Here is a 23,710-nt window from a genome sequence, read left to right on the forward strand (position 1 = left end):
TTCTGGCTGATGCAAACAAATTGTTCCCAGTCCTGAGAGAGCTTCAGGATTCTCCCTCTGCTCCTTTCTTCTGAGTATTTCTTTATCCTCAGAAAATTTTCTCACACACATATGTTGAATAATACTTAGCTTAAGACTCGAGAGAAATCCTGAGCAGATATCTGGAGCACTCAATCTCTCTCGCTCAGCAGAAATCCCTTCTCTTGTACTCTGCTCTGTGAATTCCAGCCACTTTCCTCTCCTCTGACACTCAACTCCATCTCTTCAACTCAGGGGAGACCCCTGAGCTTTACCTAAACTCCCTTTCCCTACTCCTAAGCTATCAGCTGAGGCTATTGTAGGGCTCACTTCTTTTGTTTTCCATCTCTCAAGAATCATTGTCTTGCACTTCCTGATGTTCTATGTCTGAAAACTTTGTCTTACATAACTTATCTGTTTTTTAATGTTGATTCAGATAAGAGGGTAAGTCCAGTCCATGCTACTCCATCTGGGCCAGAGGTAGAAATTCCCCAAGGTAGTTTCTCTTAATCATAGTTACTAAATTTGACTTATTTATACTGTAATGGATTTAAATTTCCATGATATAGCTGAATCCTGGATCATTTATGCTGGTTCTAAAAACTGTGTTCTAGAGTGTTTTAAGGCTGCCTCATAAATTCAAGCCTGTTCTTCTCATCATTCTCACAACAAAACTGACCTCATGTTATACACTTATGGGATCAGAAAGACACAATTTTTTTGACCAGCCCTGGTGGCCTAGTGGTTAAGTTTGGTGTGCTGCACTTCAGCAGCCCAGGTTTAGTTCATGGGCATGGACCTACACCACTCGGCGGCCATGTTGTGGTGGCAACCCACATACAAAATAGAGGAAGATTGACATAGATGTTAGCTCAGGGCAAATCTTCCAAAAAATAAATGATGACCGGATGACTACTTTTGATTAATAGTAGTCAGAATGGGTCTAAAGAAGTAATATTATCTGAAAGGAAAACGAGAAGTTTTAAGTGTGAATAGATCAGAGAAAAAGCTTTCCAGGTAGAGGGAACGAGCACAAATGTCCTAAGATGGGGATGTGTTTGAGGTGTTCAGGGCCAATCTTCTTCAAGCAAAAAGAGGAAGATTGGCAACAGATATTAGCTCAGGCCTAAACAATAGTTCTGTTTAGGCCATGTTAATTTTTAGATATTTACTAGAAAATTTTATGGAGATTTTGAGTAGAAGTTGCATATATAAATCTGTAAGTAGTTCCAGAAAGAGACCAAGGCTGAAGAAGTAATTTTGGGGAAGGTCACAAATAGCTGTTAGATGAAATGGTAGGTTTGGGGGAAGGCACCAAGGAAGAGTATACAGATAGAGAAGAAAGGGGAATCCAGACACAGTCCTATGCAATGTCAACATCTGAAGTTTATCAGGAGATAAAAAGAAAAAAGGAGACTTAGAAGGAGTGAGCTATGAGGTGGGAGGAAAACCAGGAAATGTGCTTTCCTGTATTAAAAAATAAAACACTTTCAAAAATAAGAGAATGGTCAATGTATCAAAAGCTGATGAGAATATCTGATAAGAACAAAAAAGTGACCGTTAGACAGGACAACGTGGAGGCCATCAGTAACCTTAATTAGAGCGGGTATAGTGGACTGATGGGACAGAAAAGCTGGAGAAGGAATGGAAGGCGAAGAGATGAAAGGTAGTGAGCATGGACCACTCTTTAAGGGAAAAACTACGCTGTGAATGGAAGCTGAGAGATGGGACAGAAGCTGGAGTAGGAAAGGGGTCAAGAAAGGATTTATTTTATGAAAGAGAGAAAATACTCAACATCTCTTAGATAAATGGCAACAATTCATTAGAGAAGCAGAAATTGATGCAGGATAAAGAGAAAGTATTCTCAGTAAGAGAGTCCTTGAAAGCAAAAAGAGAGGGCTCCAGAGCACAAGTGCAGGAGTTGGTCTTGGATAACCCAAGAGAAACTTCATGCATATTAAAAGGAGGAGACAGATACGAGTAGATTGGTTATTTCAAGGCATTAAGATACATAAGATATTGTCTGATATTTCTATCTTCTGGCTAAGTGTGAGGCAAGGTTTCCAGGTGACAAAGGGGTAGAGGAGAAGGGATATAGGGGGATTGATGATAGCAATGTGTGAAATAGTCATTTTGAAGAGTCACGTGACAAACAGAGTTTCTGAGCAGTGTTGTACACCCCTTTGAGTTTTACGGCCATACAACACATTCAAACTCAGTAGATGTGTGTTTTGTTCCAGGAGAAATTGTTTGGTTGCAGGCTGAAACTCAGTGTATTAGTTGAATTTAACTAGGACTGGGATTTTGCCAAGAAAGTATGATACAGAGAGAAATGGGAGAAATAGTGAAGATTTTGGCAATAAATTATCTTAACGATGGACCGTGGAATCTAAGCTCTAGCTAAGGAGGGAGGTGAGCATGTGAGGGAGGTAATAGATAGTGAAAAAGCTGTAGAATCTGTGGACTGGGGGCTTTGATGAGGTGGAAGAATAGTTGATGTGGGCTGCTAAACAGGAATTCTGAAAAGAAAGGAGATGGTTAGACTAGACAAGGACTAGGCTAGACTAGACAAGACTAAGCTGTACTTGACTGAAATTTTTAAGGATCCAGTAAAAAGACGTAATTTAGGATGTCAACTCATTTTGAATTATTAGACCTTCAAGAAGTGTGGGAAGCATTTTTCGTTTTATATTTTTGGCCTACAACCAAAACTTCTCATCGGCCACTCAATTACATCTGAACTTTGGCCTTTCCCCAACTTTTAGATACTTTTTGGCTCTCTCCCTGTGTCAGAATAGGAGTAGAAAACCTTTCCACTGAAAAGATTCACACACACTGAGTTTGGGTTTTGTCCCATACGTATGTTTTCGTATTTATTATAAGATTAAAGTCACCGTGAGGCCAAAACAATAGAAAGAGAAGTTTATATTGTGAGCCTTGCCTGTATCAGACACTCCAATTCAGTATTGTGCACTGACTTTCCTTCTCAGACCCACCTTGATTCAGATTCTTCTGTCATAGAAGGCACATTTTTAGGCAGTCTGAGCCGAAACCAAATGCTTTTTTAGTGCAAGGGTTAACTTTATCCTCAGAGAGGACAGCCATGGCAACCAGGAGACCCTCTGTTCTCAACGTATAAATAGCTTCTCTCTCTTATTTCCTCCATGGCTATTTATAGAGCAGAGGGAACCAGAATATGGCCAATTTGTCATCCAATGCCATATAGTTCAGAAAAACTGAAATCATTAAAAGCTATCTCCAATCCTAACCAAAAACATAAATGTGATTCTTTGATATTTTTGTCAGCTTAATTCAAAAAACATCCTTAGAGGAAAAGAAATTTGAGAAATGAACATTTGACAAGAGTTGTTTCTTCATGTGTCAGTTACTGGTAGTCACATTATTTTCCTCATTCTGTTGTTTGTAAAAGTTCAAAACACAATCTCTGTTTCTGGTCTGACAATCTGAGAGTCAGATAGATGGTCATGAATGGTTTCTCTGAACTTATATGGAGATTTCACAACAATGTGACAATATGAAGAAGTAATCACATTTTCCACAGTGCTGGTGTTGAATTCATTGAGCATGATTCCTTCATAAATAAAAGTATCTCATACAAATTACGTCTTTCAGTTTTTCCATGTAAAGGAGAAGCTGCCTCTTATCAGACAATAAGAGTTATAACCCATTTTCTTTTTCTGTTTGCTTTGGCTTCCAAGAAATTTGAAAATTTTGATGCTTAATATTTCTAATTGCTCTACAAAATCAGGTCTCCTGTCCTTATCCTGAAATTTTATATTGTATCAGATATTTCTTTTAAACTTTTTTTTATTGTTTGATTGCTGTTCGTATTTTTAAAATACTGTTTGCATTTTAAAAATGTAAGTCATGGAACAACGTTTTGGAAAATAGAATTGGAATTTCAGAATATTAAAGTTGACAGGAATTGAGAAAACATACAATGTAATCTCCCAGTTTGTACAATGTGGGAAAGTGGGCTCAGAGAGGCTATGTCAATTACCCAGCTAGTAACTGGCAGAGTCAGTACTGAAACTAAGGTTTTTTCCATCTAAGTTTGGTGCAAGCTAGAAAAAAATTAATCTAGAAATTGTATTTGATATACAAAGTTTGCTGTCTATTTTAAAATTAGTGTTATTGCCTACAAATTGTTCTTTACGGGTGAGATTTATCGTCTCTGACTTGACTCCAAGCTTTTCCAGGGTAGGCCCTGTTTAGTTTTCCAGTATTCAGTAAACGCTTAATTAAATAAATCACAGACTGAAACTGGACTTTTTTCAGTTATTTATTTATTATCAGTGGTAATGGCCAACTTATTTCTTTCCCTGGAATATGATAGGCTTACCCTATCCTGAAATCCTAGAAATATTTGGAATTTTATGTGGTACTTTTTTTTTTTTTTAAAGATTTTATTTATATTTATTTTTTCCCCCAAAGCCCCAGCAGATAGTTGTATGTCATAGCTGCACATCCTTCTAGTTGCTGTATGTGGGACACGGCCTCAGCATGGCCGGAGAAGCGGTGCGTCGGTGCACGCCCGGGATCCGAACCCGGGCCGCCAGCAGCCGAGCACGTGCACCCGACCGCTAAGCCACCAGGCCGGCCCTATGTGGTACTTTTTAACCATGGAATTATATTAATATGTTTAATTTAAAACAGTACATTTAACATTTACTCATAGAATGCTATATAAAACTGACAAATTCTCTTCCTGCTCCAACCTTAAAATACACACACACACACACACACACACGTACATTCCACACAAATTTCTGTCATGGAGAGGTCTGAAAGCTTAATTAGGGTGATTGAAGACATGGGAATTGTGGTTCCCTTGGAGGCCTGTGGTGACAGGACTTCTCTGCTGGACGCAAGGACATCGCCTGTCCCTGTTCAGCCTTATCTTACCAATCATTTCTTTGATTTCCACTCCCCTATGTGGCACATTCCTGAGCCGTTGCTCTATTGCAATTACTTTTCTCTACAGTTAAAGCACCCATTATTCTATAGTATTTTTAAATGATGTTGTTAATATCTAAAATAGACTGATTCATGTTCACTACTTTTCATTCTCTGCTCCCCAGCGAGGTAGGTGATAACGCAAAGTGAAATAATGACAAAGAATAGCAGCAGGAATGACAAAAATAAGAAAAAGGTGTAGATATAGTAAAAATGGGCTAATTGCCCCTTAACATGTAATTCTTATTGTCCATCATCCTGGTGAGTGGGAGGAAATGACCCTGCGTGATGAGGAGTGTGGTGGCAGCACAGTCTAGGGCTGGGTCTGCTGGCGACCAGAGGAACCCCTCCTATGGCACTGGGTCTGGGCTGAAAGGTATTAATGCACAAGAAGGGGAGTTAGGGTTGGTGACAGGTGATAGCAGTTAACTCAAGGCGAGCAAATGAAAGGCAAGATTGGGGAAAGGAAAAAAGCAGTGTACCTATATTATCCCAGTTGATATGAAAAAACTCTCAACCTAGGTGTTGCTAGCTCCATTTTACAAAAGATGAGGTGGAGGCATTAGTCAAATACAAGTCCATTTGGTTTAAAGCCGTGTTCATTCTCCTGTATGACTCTGCAGGAAGCCCAAGTCCTAGATTCCCAAGTCAAGACCGGAGCACGTCTACAGCTAGTGAAAGCAAGAACTGTGGGGTTAAGTGTGAGGCAGTTCTGCCAATTTTAATAACAGTTTGTGAGTCTTGAGTTTTATCGGTTCAACGTAGTCCACCTCCTGTGGGTTTTGACTTTGAGTCATGCAGTATTAACATATGCAAAACTTCCTGATAACTTCTATTTGAATTTGGAGAGCTTAGTGTCTAGTATTTTAGATATTAACAATACTTTTAACGAAACAAAAACACAAAACTGAGCATTATATTTCTCCTTCACTCTCTGAAAAAGAGATCACTCAGAATAAAAAGAAAAGTACCAGAGTCTCTCTCTACACGTCCAATATGGTAGCCCCTGGCCTCCGCAGTTTGTTGAGCACTTTGAGTGTGCCTGGTCCACACTGAGATGTGCTTTCAGTGTAAAATACACACCAGATTTTGTAAAATATTTCATTAATAGTTTTGGTATTGGTTGCATAGTGAAGTGTAATAATTTGGATATATTCAGCTAAATAAAATTCATCACTAAAATTAATTTCATTTGTTTCTTTTTACTTTTTTTAGTGTGGCTACTAAAAAGTTTAAAATGACATATATATTTTGCATTTGTGGTTTGTATCATATTTCTTTTGGATGGTGTTGGTCTAAGTTGTCCCTAACTCTATCTCTCCAGGGGCAAATTCCTGCTTTCTAGGTATTTCTCAGTTCAGGAAATGTCTAGTTATATGTATTATATACATAATTTATTCCACACTTTTCTCTCTCAAGATACATTCCAGCTTTCCATGTATTTCCCAATTCAGCGAATGCCCCATTATGCCCAGTTATTCATCTCTATGGACCAAGATGTGGCGATATCTGTCACTTTCCCTGGCAAACCTACAAATGGTCTCCAAATTTTATAGTGGAATTTTACTAAGAACGTAAGTAAACAAAATAATTCAACCTAGGTAAGTTGATACACATAGGCAGTTAATATTTTGACTTGATGGAAATTTTGGCTGGCGTTCACTTATTCCTCCTTTCACTCGTTCATTTATGCCACAGACATTCACAAGGGCTTCCTGGGAAAGATGCCTGTTATGTAAGACTGTCCCACACCACAGGGACTGAAGAAGTTCAAGGAATGCAGGACACACTGTCAGTTGTTGAAAATGTTTTCACATAGATTGCTTATTATATTTAATCACTCTAAGCCCATGGCTTTGAGCATTCATCTATGTATTTGTTAAAATTTAGGAACTGCCTGATTTTTTGTGAGTCATTATACAGGCTAGAAAACCTCTCAAAGAAGGAAATAGACCCTGGATTTTATTTTGCCATAAAAGGAAATGTTCCCTGGGTTTTAGAACAACAACAAAAACAAAACTCCCTGAAATATTTTTGGCTCTTTTAAGGGTTATACAATATTTTAAAGATATTGTTGATGTTCGTTCTAATATTACGTTGGGCTCATTGTGCCTTTGAGGCTTTTCATCATAAATGATACATCTAATAATGAGCTGGAGTTGTCATAAATACAGATGAGCTCTTAAACCTCAAGAGGTTCTTTCACTGAGTTGGGTTTCTACCTCATGTCTCATATCTTTATTTTCTTAATCTATGAAATAAAATAATTTTTTAGTATTATTTTGAAAAGAAGAATAAAAAACCCTCAAGTATGTTGAAGTGGGTGGATAAAAAATATCCGTATGCCTAAATTTACTGTTGAGAGACAGTAAATTATTTTCTTTTAAAGGTTTGTTGTCAGAAAAACGTTACGCCACAGTCCAAAGTAATCAAAGTACAAATAATAGTCAGTACTAGTCATGAAAACAAGTTACAATCACCTAAAAATAAACATATGGTACTTTCTTTGTATGCAGGAATAGATCCATTCTGCAAAAACTTTCAATATCCTCATGGGCAACATCTCCAAGTACCCAAAACTTAGTCATGGTCAAAGAAATGCTTCAAGACTAGAACTGCCAAGACAAGACACTCAGTTTTATTTCTTCTTTCAGACGCAAAAACATGTAATCAGTATGAATTATTCTATAACATTTGGGTATGTAAATATAAATTTCTAAGTAAAATTAAATCTGATACCAACTCCATCCTCCTGGCCGTTGGAATTGCTCAGGCACAGATTTTTCTTTTTCTTTCTTTCTTTGTTTTTGAGGGGAGAGGTACTCTCTTGGGTTCTTATTAAAAATTTCAGGGCCTCTTGAGTTCATTAGGGTGTAAGTTAGGCTACAGTAACAAAGACACTTATAAATTCAGTGCCTTACACAAGTTAAAAACATTTTTTTCTCACGTAAAATTCTGGGTAGGTGGCCAAGGGTTGGTGAGATTGCCTTCTGTGTAGTTGATTTGCTTTTCTCAGCTCAAGGTTTTCAATTCTTGCTCCACGATAGGTTAAGACCCACATTCCAGCTAAGGGAAAGAGAGAGGAGAAGTCAGGCCACCTCTTTTTATGGATATGACCTTAAGGTTGTACACATTATTTCTTCTTCAATAGCCAGAAGTTGGTCACATGGCTACATCTAGCTGCGGTGGAACTTGGGAATGTAGTCATTGGTTGGGTGGCCATGTGCCTCACTAAAAATTCTATCACCATGGAAGTAGGGGGAACACAGAGAAAAGCTAGAAGTCCCTGCCACGTTAGTAATTAAAGAAAATTAGGAACTGTCCTCTAGATTGAAGCCCATAATTGTCACCACTGGAAATGATTGTGGTCTAATCCATACAGTCCATCTGAAGTTAGGTCGCTCTACTTTTTTGGTGTTTGTGTCATGGAAATCCATCTCTCCATGCAGCCAGGTCTGTCATCTCCTGGAAATAAATGGCTCTAGGTCTAATAGAAGGACTCTAGGCTTTGCCATTTGGAAACCTGCCTCCCTTGTGTCTCTTAGTCCAAGGAAACAGAAAATTCTTTTCTGAGTTTGTGCCACTCTTTTCCCCTTATATCCTTCAAATTCCAGTCTCTGTACTCTCGTATCCTGAGAAAATTCCATTCTATTTTTCATAGGTCCCTGAACTCTCAAAGAGTAGAGGTTGTTTTTAAATTTTTTTTTCAGGAAAATAAAACAAAATGAATTTTTAATACCCCCTAGGATTAAGAAAATTACAGTCATTAAATTGGATGTCACAAACTGGCAGCTATGGACAGACTAAGTCCACTAATGTATTTTGTTTGGTTTGCAGCTGTTTTTTTTTGAGGGGGAGGGGTTGTTGTTGAATTACTTACTAGCATTAAAGAAAAAAAAACACAATCCAGCAATCTCCATATGATCCAATAATCCCACTTCTGGATATATATCCAAAGAAAATGAAAACAGGATCTTGAAGAGATATCTGACCTCCCATGTTTATTGCAGCATATTTATAATAGCCAAGATAAGAAAAAAACCTAAATTTTCATCAGTAGATGAATGGATAAAGAAGATGTGAAATATATATACAATGGATTATTGTTCAGCCATAAGAAAGAAGGAAATCTTGCCATTTGTGAAAACATGGATGGAACTTGAGGGCATTATGCTAAGTGAAATAAGCCAGACACAGAGAGACAAATACCGCCTAGTATCACTTATATGTGGAATCTTAAACAAAAAAATGTCAAATTCTTAGAAACAGAGTAGAAAAGTGGTTGCCAGAGGTTGGGGATGAGGGGAAAGAGAGATAGGTTGGTAAAAGGGCATAAAATTTCAGCTATAAGATGAATGAGGTCTGAGGACCTAATGTAAAACATGGTGACTATAGTTGAGAGTATTGAATATTTGAAATTTGCTAAGAGAGTAGAACTTAAATGATCTCACCAAAAAAAAAAAAAAAAAGATAAATATGTGAGGTGATGGATGTGTTAATTAACTAGATGGGTGGGGATCCTTTCACAATGTATACATATATCAAACCACCACGATGTACACTTTAAATAACTTACAATTTTATGTCAACTATGCCTCAATAAAGCTGAAATTTAGAAAAACCCAAAAAACAAAAACAAACGTATTTCTGCCTTCTTTCAGGAAACTGGAAGATGTGGAACGTGGAAACTGTGGGCTTGTGTTCCTGCGGGGTTGGAACTGAGAAGCAGCCATTCTGTTTAGAAAGCACCTGCCATTTCACCACTCACAGGTGCCTCTTCCACATCATTCAGTCATGTTACCTGTCTAGCCCTCATAGGCATTTTCTTTGAGATGCTGCTTAGAACAAAGAGACCTGGCTCTTGTGTAAGGGAAGGGGAAATATACCTAATTTTCATCTTCTTTTGAGTATCTGCACAGCAAAAATAAGGTACAAATTAGTAGCTCCCACTGCCCCCTCCCCAAAGAAACCCACAAACAAAAACTGACTTGAACAATATTTTGCTGATATTGTGGAAGTATATAAGAGGACAGTACAATGATCCGAGTATGCTGAGAGGCTCCACTTTCCAGTCAAAGAAACCACTACATCAAGAGACTGAAATCAAGAGATCGAAAAAGACACCAATTTGTGTTCTGTTTGCTTAAAGATCAAAACCATCAAGTAAAAATCCTATGAGGATGCTAATTTTAAGAATAGAGAAACATATAGGAGGAAGTTATTTTAACTTTTCACTTAATAATAATGCTGAAGGAAAGTCTGCAACAGTTTACTGCTTATTTCTCCTAAGTGGAATCTCAGCAGACTCTTCTCAATTGTGTGTCTGTTCTGTCATTTCAATTCTCTGTGATTTTATCATTATGTGAGGCAACGAGAAATACACATTGGATAATAAGCCCTTTGTACTGTTGATTCAAAAAAGTTATTTAACATATATGTCAGGCAGTTTGTTTGGTTCAAGAAATTCAGAAATGAATAGGACAAATGGCCCTTAAGTTGCCTCTGTGGGTCAGAGAGTAACCCCCACAGAAAGATCTTGAAAATTATAATACTATGGGATGTTTAACTCAGATGTTCTGTCAACTGAGTATTAATACCTTACCAATCAACAATGCCAAAAATCAAGAACTAATAACTTAAAATAACTTAAATTGGTGCTATAGGATTAACCTTCTAGCAATGGTAAAACCCAAGGTAGACAATGGCTTCTCAAAACAAAGAATCATGGGTTAATTGGGCCAGAAGCAATCACAAATTAAAAGAGAAGGATTTAACCTGAAGCTTAAACTTCTGAGTGCTGGGAGTGTTAGAAGTCATAGAATGTTCTGGATGGGGAGTGCCATCAGGAAGAATTTCTGTGTAAGCATTTCTGGTAAATTGCCATAAAGAAATTTTAGAAAGTAAGAGTCCAAATCTTCAAGCTTCTAGTAATTTGTTATTATTTATTTTCTCATTCTAAATAAATATTAACTTTTACCTTAATTTGGCATTTATGAATTTGTATTCTTTTTCTTACGGAGCCCAATTCCTCCCCTCATTGTATTATCTTCAGGACCCACAAAACCTGCCCTGCTTTGTGGGCATCACAGTGAGACCAGGATGGATGGAAAGAATGTAACAGGTCCAATCAGAGGAAATAAAGCATTTTTGTTTGTTTGTTTTAATGGGAAAGAATACAGAAATTTATCATATGTGAAGACTTCCCTACAAATTAAAAGAAATGCATTATCCTTCCTGGTGGAGAGCAGCTTCCCAGGCTTCCTCAAGGTCCTCATTTGGGACATGGGCTGCTGATGCGTGGTGAAGACATGTCAGGTAGCAGAATACGCCACCTGAAAATATGCCCCTTTGGCATAAGGATTATTTTGAGAAACAGCAGACACAGGAGAAGCTCTGAAAACAGGTCAGAAGTTACTCCTTTGTCAAGGAAATATTCATTTGTAAGCGTGTCTCCTTTTCTGTACCAGGAAGAGAAGAGTGACTAAATCACAAGAGAATATTATTACTGGAGAAGACACCAATTTAAATCTGCATAACAAACCTTACCCTTATCTACTGGTACTTTTCCTGGTAACCTCTCCATAACTGGCCTCCCCCTACCCCTTTCTTCTTTGGTCTTTAGTTGAAGGTGGTATTTAGGCTGGAGTTCTAAGTCACCTCAAAGAGTTACTCATTTTCCCCTGGGTATCCCCCATGTATTCGTGAGGTGTACGTGTAAGATGTATGTTAATAAACTTCTCTTTGTTTTTCTCTTGTTAATCTCTCTTTTATTATAAGACTCTCAGCCAAGTATTCAGAAGGGAAGAGGGAACATTATTTCCTCTTTCCCTGAGAAGATTCTCCTTTGCCATTTTCAGTCCTCAACTCATTGTTTCAGCAACTTTGGTGAAGTATCTGCCTGCTAGCCAGGCTCAAGTTTAGAGAAACACCCAGGGTATAGCTGAGCTTTCCTTCCAGAGCTGGGTGGGTGGGAAGTCCATTCTTAGGGATCCCAGGTGTTCCACCAGAACTAGGTGCTGCATGCCCCTGAAGGCCTGTGTCCTCAATCCACTCCCAGATGGTTTGGATTCTGAGATTGTTTTGAGGACCATAATAGAGAAAAAAATTCTCTGCCCTCTTTTCAGATGTAAATGGATTGCTATGCTGGAGCGTGAAGCTTTTTGAACACTTTAATGAGACCAGAAAAGGTGTTATTTTAACATTGCAAGCTGAGTGGCAGCCTCCATGCGTATCTGTGATCTCTTTTCCTTCCCACCTCCCTGCTTGGGTGCCTTAAGTTTGGTTTAATAGTGGAACTGAAGCTAAGTATAAGTTCATTAGCATCCTGAAAAGAAATATGTGTGGGGCCAAATTGTTTATAACATGAGGGAGATAAAAGGAGCCCACGAACTTTGGAGGAGGGTTGCCTTTTCAGCAGTATCTGGGTCAAAGACCACTAACCTTCCAGAGGGGGTACCTAGCAAATGGGCGACTTAGTTGACTTCTAAACCCAGAAGAAAATTATCACACTAATATAGTTATCTCTGGAGAAGGCCAGATCCCAGAAATGTCAGCAGCTTTAGGGGGGCAATTGCATTGTTGGTTAAGCTGATCCTGTTTTATAGGGTTAGTTGAGAACACATTCCACCATTCCTTCATACCCAGAGTAACTTGAACATCACCTTCACACCTCAAGAGAGACCTCAGTTTGCCTACTTATCTTTCTACTGGAAAAGAAACTTCTGTTTTAACGGCATTATCTGTAAATCCATTTCTGGACTGGTCTGCATAGGTGATGAGGTAACCATGTGCCCTGATATAAAAGGGCAAAGAAATGGCACAGATTTTTTAAAGGGCTCAGTAACTTAATGGGGGAAGACCAAGCACAATATCGGAATAGAGGGCTGCTACTAAAGCAGAATTAATAGTAGTAGCAGAAGCACACTCTGCTAAAGAAATAAAATTTCTAAAGGAGATAAAATTACTGAGAGAAAACAAAAAGAACTTTCTGGAATCAAAAAACATAATGTCTTCACTTGACTTTCAGAAAATCACAGTCTCTTGTTGATCCTTCCTTATTAACTTCTTTTCCTCAGTCTCTTTCGATGGATTCCTCTTTTCTCCCAGAGCTCAAACCTTTGTCTTCTTTATCTAAACCACCTCTACTATGTGACTCATCTGTAGGCCTACTATTCCCAAATTTATTTCCTTAGCCTAAACTTCTCTCCTGAATTCTATATTTATATATCTGTAGATGTATAAGTAGACAGACATATTCTGTAGGCAGAATAATAGCTTCCCAAAGATGTCCACGCCTCAATCTCCAGAACCTGTGAACATGTTGCCTTACACAGCAAAAGAGACTTTGTGGATATGATTAAGGTTAAAGACCCTGAGAGGGGGAGAGTAGCCTGGATTATTCAGGTGGGCCCAATCTAATCACATGAGTCCTTAAAAGTTGAAGAGGAAGGCAGAGAAAGCACCTCAGAGAGATGAGCTGAGAGGAGGAGGAGGAGAAATTTGAAGAGAGAGAAGGACTCAACCCACTCTTGCTGGCTTTGAAGATGAAGGAAAGGAGAGAGAAACCAAGGAAGGTGAATGGCCTCTAGAAGTCCAGAATGACCCTCAGATGACAGTCAGCAAGCAAACAGGGATCGCAGGCCTACAGCTGCAAGGAACTGAATTCTGCCAACAACAAATGAACAGGAAACTGATCCTCACCTAGAGCCTCCAGAAAGAAATGCAGCCCTGCCAACACCTTGATGCTAGCCCAATAAGACCCATGTTCTGACCTACAGAATTGCATGATAATAAATGTGTTGTTTTAAACTACTAAGTTTGTGGTAATTTGTTGCAGCAGCAATAGGAAACTAACATAATATTCAACTGCCAACTTGACATCTCCATTTAGATATTTAATAGACATTTTAAACTCAGCATGTCCAAAACTGAATTCTTGTTCTTCCCCAAAATACCTGCAGACTTCCACATCTCAGTTAATGACAACTTCATTTTTCTAATTGTTCAGGCCCAAAACCTTGGAGTCAGGCTTGATTCTTCTCTTTCTCTCACATGCTCCATAGTCAGTCTGCCAGGGATTCGTGTGAGTTCTGTCCCCAGAATTATCCACCTCACCTTTGCCAATGTCACTACACTGGTCCCAGCTATCATGACCTTTCACCCAAATTACTGAAATACCCTTCCTGTGGTCTTTCATACTTGACGCCTAGAGTCTCTTTTCAACAGAGTAGAATAGACAGAATGAGCCTATGAAAACATTGGTCATGTTATGACTCCTCTGCTCAAAATCCTGCAGTGTCTCCCCATTTCACTGAGAATAGAAGCCACCAGAGCGGACTACAAGGTCTTAGACGATCCACTCCACCCTCCCCCATTATTTCTGACTTCATTCCTACGACACTTCCCATCACTCGCTCTGCTCTAGCCATATTGGTACTTAAACCAGACACTCTCTTATCTTAAGGTCAAGGTTGTTCTCTCTGCCTAGAAAGCTCTCGACCCAGATATCCTTGTAGCTAACTACCTCACCTCCTTCACATCTTGACTCAAATCTCATTCTCTCAATGATGCTTGCTCTGCCTGTTAATACAGCCATCTGCTCCCACCTTCCTGCAATCTTAATCTCCTTTACCCTACTTTATTTTTTGTCCTTCTCTTCCATAGCATTTATCACTTTCTAATCTTTTATTTAATTAATTATTATGCTTATTGTTGATGTCTGTCTTTCCCCCCTAAATTATAAGCTTTGTGTAGGCAGGAATAGTTATCTGTTTTATTCATTCATAGGCCCCAAGAGTCTGGACCAGTGCGAGGAACACTGTAGATGTTCAATAGCAGTTTGTTGAATGAATGTATGATTAAAAAACAACAACAAGAGGAAAGTAAAAGAGAATGGGCCTTGCTCAGTTGAATTAATAACTGGAATATCAAACTGATGTACAAACTAACAATATGGAGCAAAATACCAAGAAATGAGAATCATGATTTAAAAGATAAGGGATAAGGTAGCTAGATCCAGGAGTTTAATATGCAAATAAAGGCAAGTTTAAGAGGAGAAAAGAAGAACAGACGGAAGGGAAAAGCAATAAATTATAAAACAATGGGAAGAGAAAAAGTTCTGAGCTGAAAAAGTTTTGTATTTTAGATCAAATGAGCTTAACAAGCACCTTTTATCTTTTGAGAAAATTTGACAGACCAAATAGCCAAAGAATAAGTAAACATCATGTAGGGAAGGAAAAAATTTTCCTTGACCCTCTCAGGGTCCCTGGCTGAGTTTGAAAATTACATTGACAGAGACAGGTTAACAGAAGAAAAGCACATAAAATGATTTAATATGTTTTATGTGACATAAGAGCCTTCATAAGGAAATGAGGACCTAAAGAAAGAGTTAGATCTGGGTATTTTTATGCCAGGTTCGATGAAGAGTGGGCGGTCACGGAGGAATAGGACAGGTTAAGGAGGTAAGTGAAGTAAACCAGGGGGACACAGCAACCCTTTCCTCTGGGGGTAGGGAGGGCACCTCTGCATGAGGGTTTTACGACCTGTTTCAGGGGAGAAGTGGGGGTGGGTTGGGGGGAGGGTTAGAGTGGCCTGCCTGCTTTGCGGTTATCTCAATCTCCTTCAGCTTAAAATATTCAATACGCTGCTGCCATATTTTAACAACATCATATATAAAAAAATTGAATACTATAATTAATAGATTAATTATCCATATCCACGTCTATTTCTATACATGACAAACATAGAGTACAGGTTCTTTCTTTCCTTATGGCTTTGGGACATTTACCAAAATTACTCACATCCCTGAGAACCAATAGAAGACTGTAAGGTGTTGGTATGGTGGTGTGGGGTGGGGGAGACAGAGTTTGGAGTCTTGTCCACCTGGCTTGGATCTGTCACTTTTGCTCACTAGCTATGTAAACTTGGCCAAATTACTAGACTTCTCTAAGTCTCAGTTTACGGTGAGAGTGGGATAAAACCTGCTCCACAAAACAGCTGTGTGTGGTGATGAGTCAGTGCTTACGCAAGATCTAGCACGGTGCCTGGCACGCTTTGGCATTTAGCAAATAGTGATTACGGTTATTAATAACTGGGAATTGGGATAGTAGGGAACTTTGATGATGTGTAAGGAGATCAAATATAGATGCCTTTCTAGATCTCTCCATTCCTTTTGTTGAGATAACTTTGAAAATAATTTCTACAGAGAGTTCTCAGTGGAAGGCAGCAATGAAACGAAGTAAACAAGACCTAGAAAGAATATTTGAACTCTTTAAATTGGTTAACAAGCATGATTGATGAGACAAACTTTAAAATAAATAAGCACTCTTGTATAGCATGCATTTCAAAATTATCTATGACTGATACTTTAGAATGTTTTATAATGTATTAATTCCACATTATTGCCACATTAGTGGTATTAAAAGGTTTAATATTCTTCTCTAATAAACTAACAGTCTGTCAGAAAATGATTAGGTAATGGGAAAACTCGGATTGAAACTGTCTTTGAGGGTATTAAATATCCTTGGTTAAAGTACTTGAAGCTATACTAAATCGTTTCATAATTGTTTAATGGCTCTAATCTGCTTTTTTTTTTTTTTTTAATGCATGTTTTAGTGTAACTCACTGAAGGGAGTTCTTGGTAGCTATCACAAAGACAAAAGGTAAGCTATTCGAACAAGTCAGAAGATTCAGGCAGACTGCGGCATCACAGTCACACTTTCCTCATTCTTCCAAGGAATGAATCATCCAGAACAATCTGCTAGCTTAGAGGAATGCAGGACACACAGGGCAGGGTGTGGGAGTTCATTGCTTCTCTCACTTGGATATCACCAGCACCAAGCCCTGGACAGGGCATATAGTGGGCATTTTAGTGAAATATTTGCTGAAGGAATAAAATGAATAAACGCAAGAATGAAGAGTCCTAATGACACAGAGCCTAAGGTCGTGTCAGTAAAACACAGAACCCCTTTCCCACTCCTTCCTCCTTTTCCCGCCAGCCAGGGGTGAACAGCCTGCTCCTTAATCTCAACTCTCTATGGGCTGGCTTTCTAAAACTTGCTTAATGACTACTGTGCTGCACATTATCTGTCTTCTTGCCACAAAAGATTTTTCCCTTGATCTTCAACTCCAGGTCTTTTCCCTGTTCTGTGTTACTTGAGCTCCCAGATGTAGAAGGTGCCCATCAGCATTTCACACAGAGACACCGATATATTAACCCCAAGGGGAGAATTATATGGGAATTTCTGTGTTTGCTAGAAGGATCGTTTAGGAATGTTGAGGAGATTGCCTTACTGAAAAACTGAGAAGGCTGCCTTTCTTGCCTTACTAAACATCACACCACCATTGGGCACACTATTTGTTTACAGCAGCTGCCCCAATAGGGGTACAAGAAACCTTACTGATGAAAGCCATTCAGAGTTTCTCAATATTACTAAGAAAAGTTCCTTTTTAATCTTCAGGCAAAGGAAGATAATCCATGAATGAATATTCAATTTTACATGATGTTTACTTATATAAAATAGTGTCCAGTAATATAGTTTGCTTCGTAGAGTTATCTGTAAGGATGAACACCTTGGGGAATTAAAGAGCAGTTTCGCAAACTGGCAGGCAAGTCAGCTATTATTTGAGACAGTTCTCCCTCTAACCAGCTTGGTTTAATCCTGATCCCACAAAGCAGCTGTCTTTCCTAAGCTTCACCTATTTTGATTTGCCAAATGCCTTTCTTAATCATCTGCTGCTACCAGATGTCAGAATTCCCTGCTGCTATCTCAAGTATTGATAGTCTTTCACTTGTGGTAAATATAGCTCATGTTGATTCAGTTGGTTTGTTCTCTGAACAGCTGGATGAGTATCAGAGGGGCTTGGGAAAGAGGCGGAACATGTAGAGAAGAGTCCTGAGAGACTTGGTCACAGCTGGGAGATCGAGTGCCTAGAAGAGCCGGAACAACCACAAAGCTTGCGTCTTATGCAAAATTTCCCTGTAAAATGGAATCTTTTTTTCCATTTGCAGACATGCTTTGTCTGTGCTTGCAAAATGGTATGGAAGTCTGACACTTATTTTCTGTGTCCCTTCATCATAAATTACCACTATGGAAAATGTTAATCACAAACCGTTTTTTTCTTCACAAGATTTGCCTGGAAAATGTTAATCACAAACCGTTTTTTTCTTCACAAGGTTTGCCTGGATCACTTACTACTCCAGTGTTTTCAGTGTGTGGCTGTTGGATGACCTGCATAAGCATCACGTGGGGTACCTGTGAAAAATGCAGATTTCAGGGCTTCTCCAAGATTCTCTGAATCAGAATCCAAGTCCTGAGAACCTGCACTTTAAATAAGCTTCCTGGGTAATTCCCATACACACTAAATCTGAAACTACAAGCTTAGATTAAGCTCCATGAAGTTAGGATCCATGTCTATCTTGTTTCCTACATAAGACACATAACACAATAACACATAACACATAACATAGTATATAACACAATACCTGACAGGCAATAGTATTTTGTTTTATTTTATTTCTTAAATAAAATATCCAACTAAATCCCAAATATATACTTTATTTTTCTTTTGAGGATCCTTCCAAATGATGGAAAGATAAATATACTATATTCTGTTAAGCAAGAAACAGATAATCTTGTTTTATAGACATTTTCAACTTTTGAGAAATGACTGCTGAGGGTAGCTTATCTTGCTTGCCAAAAGCCTATTTTTTTTTTTTGGTGAGGAAGATTGGCGCTGAGCTAACATCTGTTGCCAATCTTCTTCTTTTCGCCAAGGAAAATTGTCCCTGAGCTAACAGCTGTGCCAATCTTCCTCTATTTTGTACATGAGACACTGCCACAGCATGGCATGATGAGCGACCAGGATCCGAACCCGCAAGCCCTGGGCCGCTGAAGCAGAACACATGAACTTAACCACTACACCATTGGGCCAGCCCCCCAAGAGCCTATTTTTGCAAGCGTTTTTCAATTTACATCACTGGGTAACTCCACAGCCATCATGGCTTTGCTGTAATAATGTTACAAATGGAGAGAACATTAGTGTTGCGTGTCTTCTGAGTTACTGAGAAACCAAAGACACAGATCCCCGAAGTAAGAGATGCCTGCTGCCCATCCTGCAGAGCTGGGCTTGGGTTGCTGTCATAAAGGAACATGCATTTAGTAAGGAATTCGACTGGAAGAATTAAAAGAACAAGTTGAGACTATCAAATCAGTACCTCATAGAATTCAGTAGCTCATTCACGACTGTGTTTTCCAGAAAAAAAGTTGAGGAGGAGGAATGTATTTTCAAGAAGAAATGCTTTTGTCATGTTTTTAACCACAATTAGCTGACTTTCTCTAAGAAAAGCAATAAATTTAATTTTATTTCTAGATTTGTAATTTATACAACTCATTTATAGTTACTTTATCCTTCAGGTCTAAAAAAATGTAAAATACAATAGCAGGGGCACTGTAAAATCCCAGAGATGAGGCTAAATAAGCATAGAGGCTGTGGGCATCCCTGGCTAGAGATTAACTGGGCACAATTTTGAATAATATTCTTGAAGTTTTTTTAAGTAACTGTCATTAATTGAGCACCTTCTTGTGCCAGGCTCTCTTCTGTGTATTTTACACGTCTTAATTCATTTAACCCCCTCAACATACCTTGTGGAATGTTCTGCTATTTTCAGATAAGGGAGTAAAGTGAACGAGAAGTTGCAGAACTTGCTCAGCAGCATATTCCTCCAATGTAGCCATGTGGCCCAGCAGGGGTTCATCAGGCACTTGGAGTTCCGCTGCCCCAGCAAAAGGCAGAGGAGTCCCCGGGGGCCAGTTCTAATGCCCAGTCCCCTGAGAATCAAACTGAAGCCCTGCAGTTCATTTGCCTCACCTCCTAAAATCATCTGTTGCTCCAGCATGCTCTCTTTTTTGGAGGGGGGTAGGTTTCCTCCATTAATTCCCCCACGGAGCTTTCTGCAGTATTCCTTTCATTATACCTACTGCCTTCTGGGGCAGCTTCTGTAAATACAATCTTCACCATTCCCTAAAATTGCCAGTGAAGCTTTCAAGATCCTTATTGAGTAGTCCTCTATGATGAACTAGAAGGCTGCTCAGATCCCTGGAAAAAAGCATTTACCTAATAGCCCTTAGAGTCAAGCCAAACTTGAGACATTTTGATGCAAATGCCTACATCTTATGGGTAACAAGGAATGCTGATTTCAGCTCCTGCTCTCACTCGCCCTCCGCCTCATGAAAGGACAGGAGAATTATTTTGGGTTGATGTGACTGTAGGCTATTAACCTGTTGTTATTACCTTTTCCTCCTTATTAGCCTACTTAGAGTTTCACTAACTAAGTGAACTAGGATCCCTAAGAGTTGACATCGTCAGACAATATACCAAGGATCATATGGCCGAGCAGAGAAGGCTTCCACTATCCCTCCACCATGCCACACAAATCCGAGGCTCTGAGGCCCAGTGCTTACAAAATGTGCAGCTGACTAACGTTATCCTTGCAGTATAATAGGCTGAAAGGAACCTCAATTAGCTCCACTTTTAAACATGATTTTCAGTGCTGATATACACATCACTGGCTTTTCCCATCCTTCCTGAGATATATCAAAAAAATTACACCTGACTAAGAAGGAAGTTTGGTTTTATGGGAAAACACAGTTCCACACAAACTATAGAAGTTTATTGAAATATCAAATGCACACTTAAAGTCTCACTTTGGTAATTGAATCTCCTAGCAGAATCTACTTACCATACATATTTTTCATTAAAATAGCCAACCATGTGTGTTTGAAAAGTAGCAAGCAGTTACTTGTGATTTGGGGTCCTATGTCTTTAGTTTCTTGAGAACCCTAGGTAACATCCAGTAATAATATATAAGCATACCTCATTTTACTGTGCTTCACAGATATTGCATTTCTTACAAATTGGAGATTTGTGGCAACTCTGCGTCGAATAAGTCTATTGGCACCATTTTTCCATCAGCATTTGCTCACTTGGTGTCTCTGTGTCACATTTTGGTAATTCTCACAATATTTCAAATGTTTTCATTATTATTAAATTCTTTATGGTGATGTGTGATCAGTGATCTTTGATGTTACTATTGTAATTGTTTTGGGGCGCCATGAACTGCACTCATATAAGACAGCAAACTTAATGGATAAATGTGTGTGTTCTGACTGCTCCAGAAGCTGATCATGCCCCTGTCTCTCACCCTCTCCTTGGGCCTCCCTGTTCCCTGAGACACAACAATATTGAAATTAAGCCAAAAGCCTACAATGGCCTCTAAGTGTTCAAGTGAAAGAAAGAGTCACATGTCTCTCACTTTAAATCAAAAGCTAGAAATGATCAGTTAAGTGAGGAAGGCATGTTGAAAGCTGAGATAGGCTGAAAGCTAGGCCTCTTGCACCAAACAGTTAGCCAAGTTGTGAATGCAAAGGAAAAGTTCTTGAAGGAAATTAAAAGTGCTACTCCAGTGAACACAGGAATGATAAGAAAGCGAAACAGCCTATTGCTGATATGGAGAATGTTTTATTGGTCTGGATAGAAGATCAAACCAACCACAACATTCCCTTAAGCCAAAGCCTAATCCGGAGCAAGGCCCTAACTCTCTTCAATTCTATGAAGGCTGAGAGAGGTGAGGAAGCTGCAGAAGAAAAGTTCGAAGCTAGCAGAGGTTGGTTCATGAAGTTTAAGGAAAGAAGCCATCTCCACTACCTGAAAGTGCAAGGTGAATCAGCAAGTGCTGATGTAGAAGCTGCAACAAGTTATCCAGAAGATCTAGCTAAGATAATTAATAAAGGTGGTTACATTGAACAAGAGATTTTCAATGTAGACAAAACAGCCTTCTATTGGAAGAAGATGCCATCTAGGACTTTCATAGCTAGAGAGAAGTTAATGCCTGGCTTCAAAACTTCAAAGGACAGGCTGACTCTCTTGATAGAGGCTAATGCAGCTGGTGACTTTCAGTTGAAACCAGTGCTTATTTACCATTCCAAAAATCCTAGGGCCCTTCAGAATTATGCTAAATCATCTGCTCTGCCTGTGCTCTATAAATAGAACAACCAAACCTGGATGACAGCACATCTGTTTACAACATGGTTTACTGAATATTTTAAGCCCACTGTTGAGACCTACTGCTCAGAGAAAAGATTCCTTTCAAAATATTACTGCTCATTGACAATGTACCTGGTCACCCAAGAGCTCTGATGGAGACGTACAATGAGAATAATGTTGTTTTCACGCCTGCTAAAACAACATCCGTTCTGCAGCCCCAGGATCAAGTAGTAATTTTGACTTTCAAGTCTTATTATCTAAGAAATACATTTTGTAACGCTATGGCTGCCATAAACGGTGATTTCTCTGATGGATCTGGGCAAAGTAAGTTGAAACCTTCTGGAAAGGATTCACCATTCTAGATATCATTAAGAACGTTCATGATTCATGAGAAGAGGTCAAAATATCAACATTAATATGAGTTTGGAACAAGTTGATTCTAACCCTCATGGATGGCTATAAGGGGTTCAAGACTTCAGTGGAGGAAGTAACTGCAAATGTGGGGGGAAACAGCAAGAGAACTAGAATTAGAAGTGGAGCCTGAAGACGTGACTGAACTGCTGCAATCTCATGGTAAGACTTTAACAGATGAGGAGTTGCTTCTTGTGCATGAGCAAAGACAGTGGTTTCTTGAGATGGACTCTACTTCTGGTGAAGATGTGGTAAAGACTGTTGAAATGACAAAAAAGAATTTAGAATATTACATAAACTTGGTTGATAAAGCAATGGCAGAGTTTGAGAGGGTTGACTCCAAGTTTTAAAGATGTTTTATTGTGGGTAAAATGATACCAAACAACATCGCACGCTACAGAGAAATCGTTCGTGAAAGGAAGAGTCAATTGATGAGGTAAATTTCCTTGTTGTCTTATTTAAGAAATTGCCACAGCCACCCCAATCTTCAACAACCACTGCCCTGATCAGTCAGCAGCCATCAGCATTGAGGCAAGACCCTCCACCAGCAAAAAGAGCACAACTCGCTGAAGGCTGAGATGATGGTTAGCAATTTTTAGCAATAAAATATTTTTTAATTAAGGTATGTACATTGTTTTTTTAGACATAATGCTATCGCACATGTAATAGAGTACAGTATAGTGTAAATATAACTTTTATATGCACTAGGAAACCAAGAAAGTTGTGTGACTTGCTTTATTGTGACCTTCACTTTATTGTGGTGGTCTGGAACCGAACTTGCAATGTCTTCAAGGTATGCCTGTACCTGTAACTGTGTCGAATAGCATTACAGAAATTTAGATCTGTTTTGTATCAAGAATTGATTTTTAAATACCCTGCATGAGCACTGGTAGTAGAGACACTTGAGAATTATGATGTAGCTTACTCTAACTGATACTGAGTAGCAACTGTATACTAAGCACTGTATAGTTTGCTGGGGTTACTATACTAAATTGAGTTAGAGAGAGTCTAATCCCAGTTCCTAAGGAGCTCATGGTTAAGCAAGAGAAACCGACTCATATAAATAAAAAGGTTCAAGAGGAGATCAAGGAAAGCCTCACAGAGGAAGTGGTGCTTAAGTAGGGTTTTAAAGAATGAGTTTGCATTCCCTAGTTAGACGTGAGGAAGAAAGAGGAGGGATAAAAACATTCCAGGTAGAGAAGTGACCTGTGTCAATCATGGTCACGTGGTAGAGGAGTCCTATGAAGTGAAGGCCCAGGGG

This window comes from Diceros bicornis, chromosome 8 (assembly GCF_020826845.1).
Source record: "Diceros bicornis minor isolate mBicDic1 chromosome 8, mDicBic1.mat.cur, whole genome shotgun sequence".
NCBI classification, from domain to species: domain Eukaryota; kingdom Metazoa; phylum Chordata; class Mammalia; order Perissodactyla; family Rhinocerotidae; genus Diceros; species Diceros bicornis.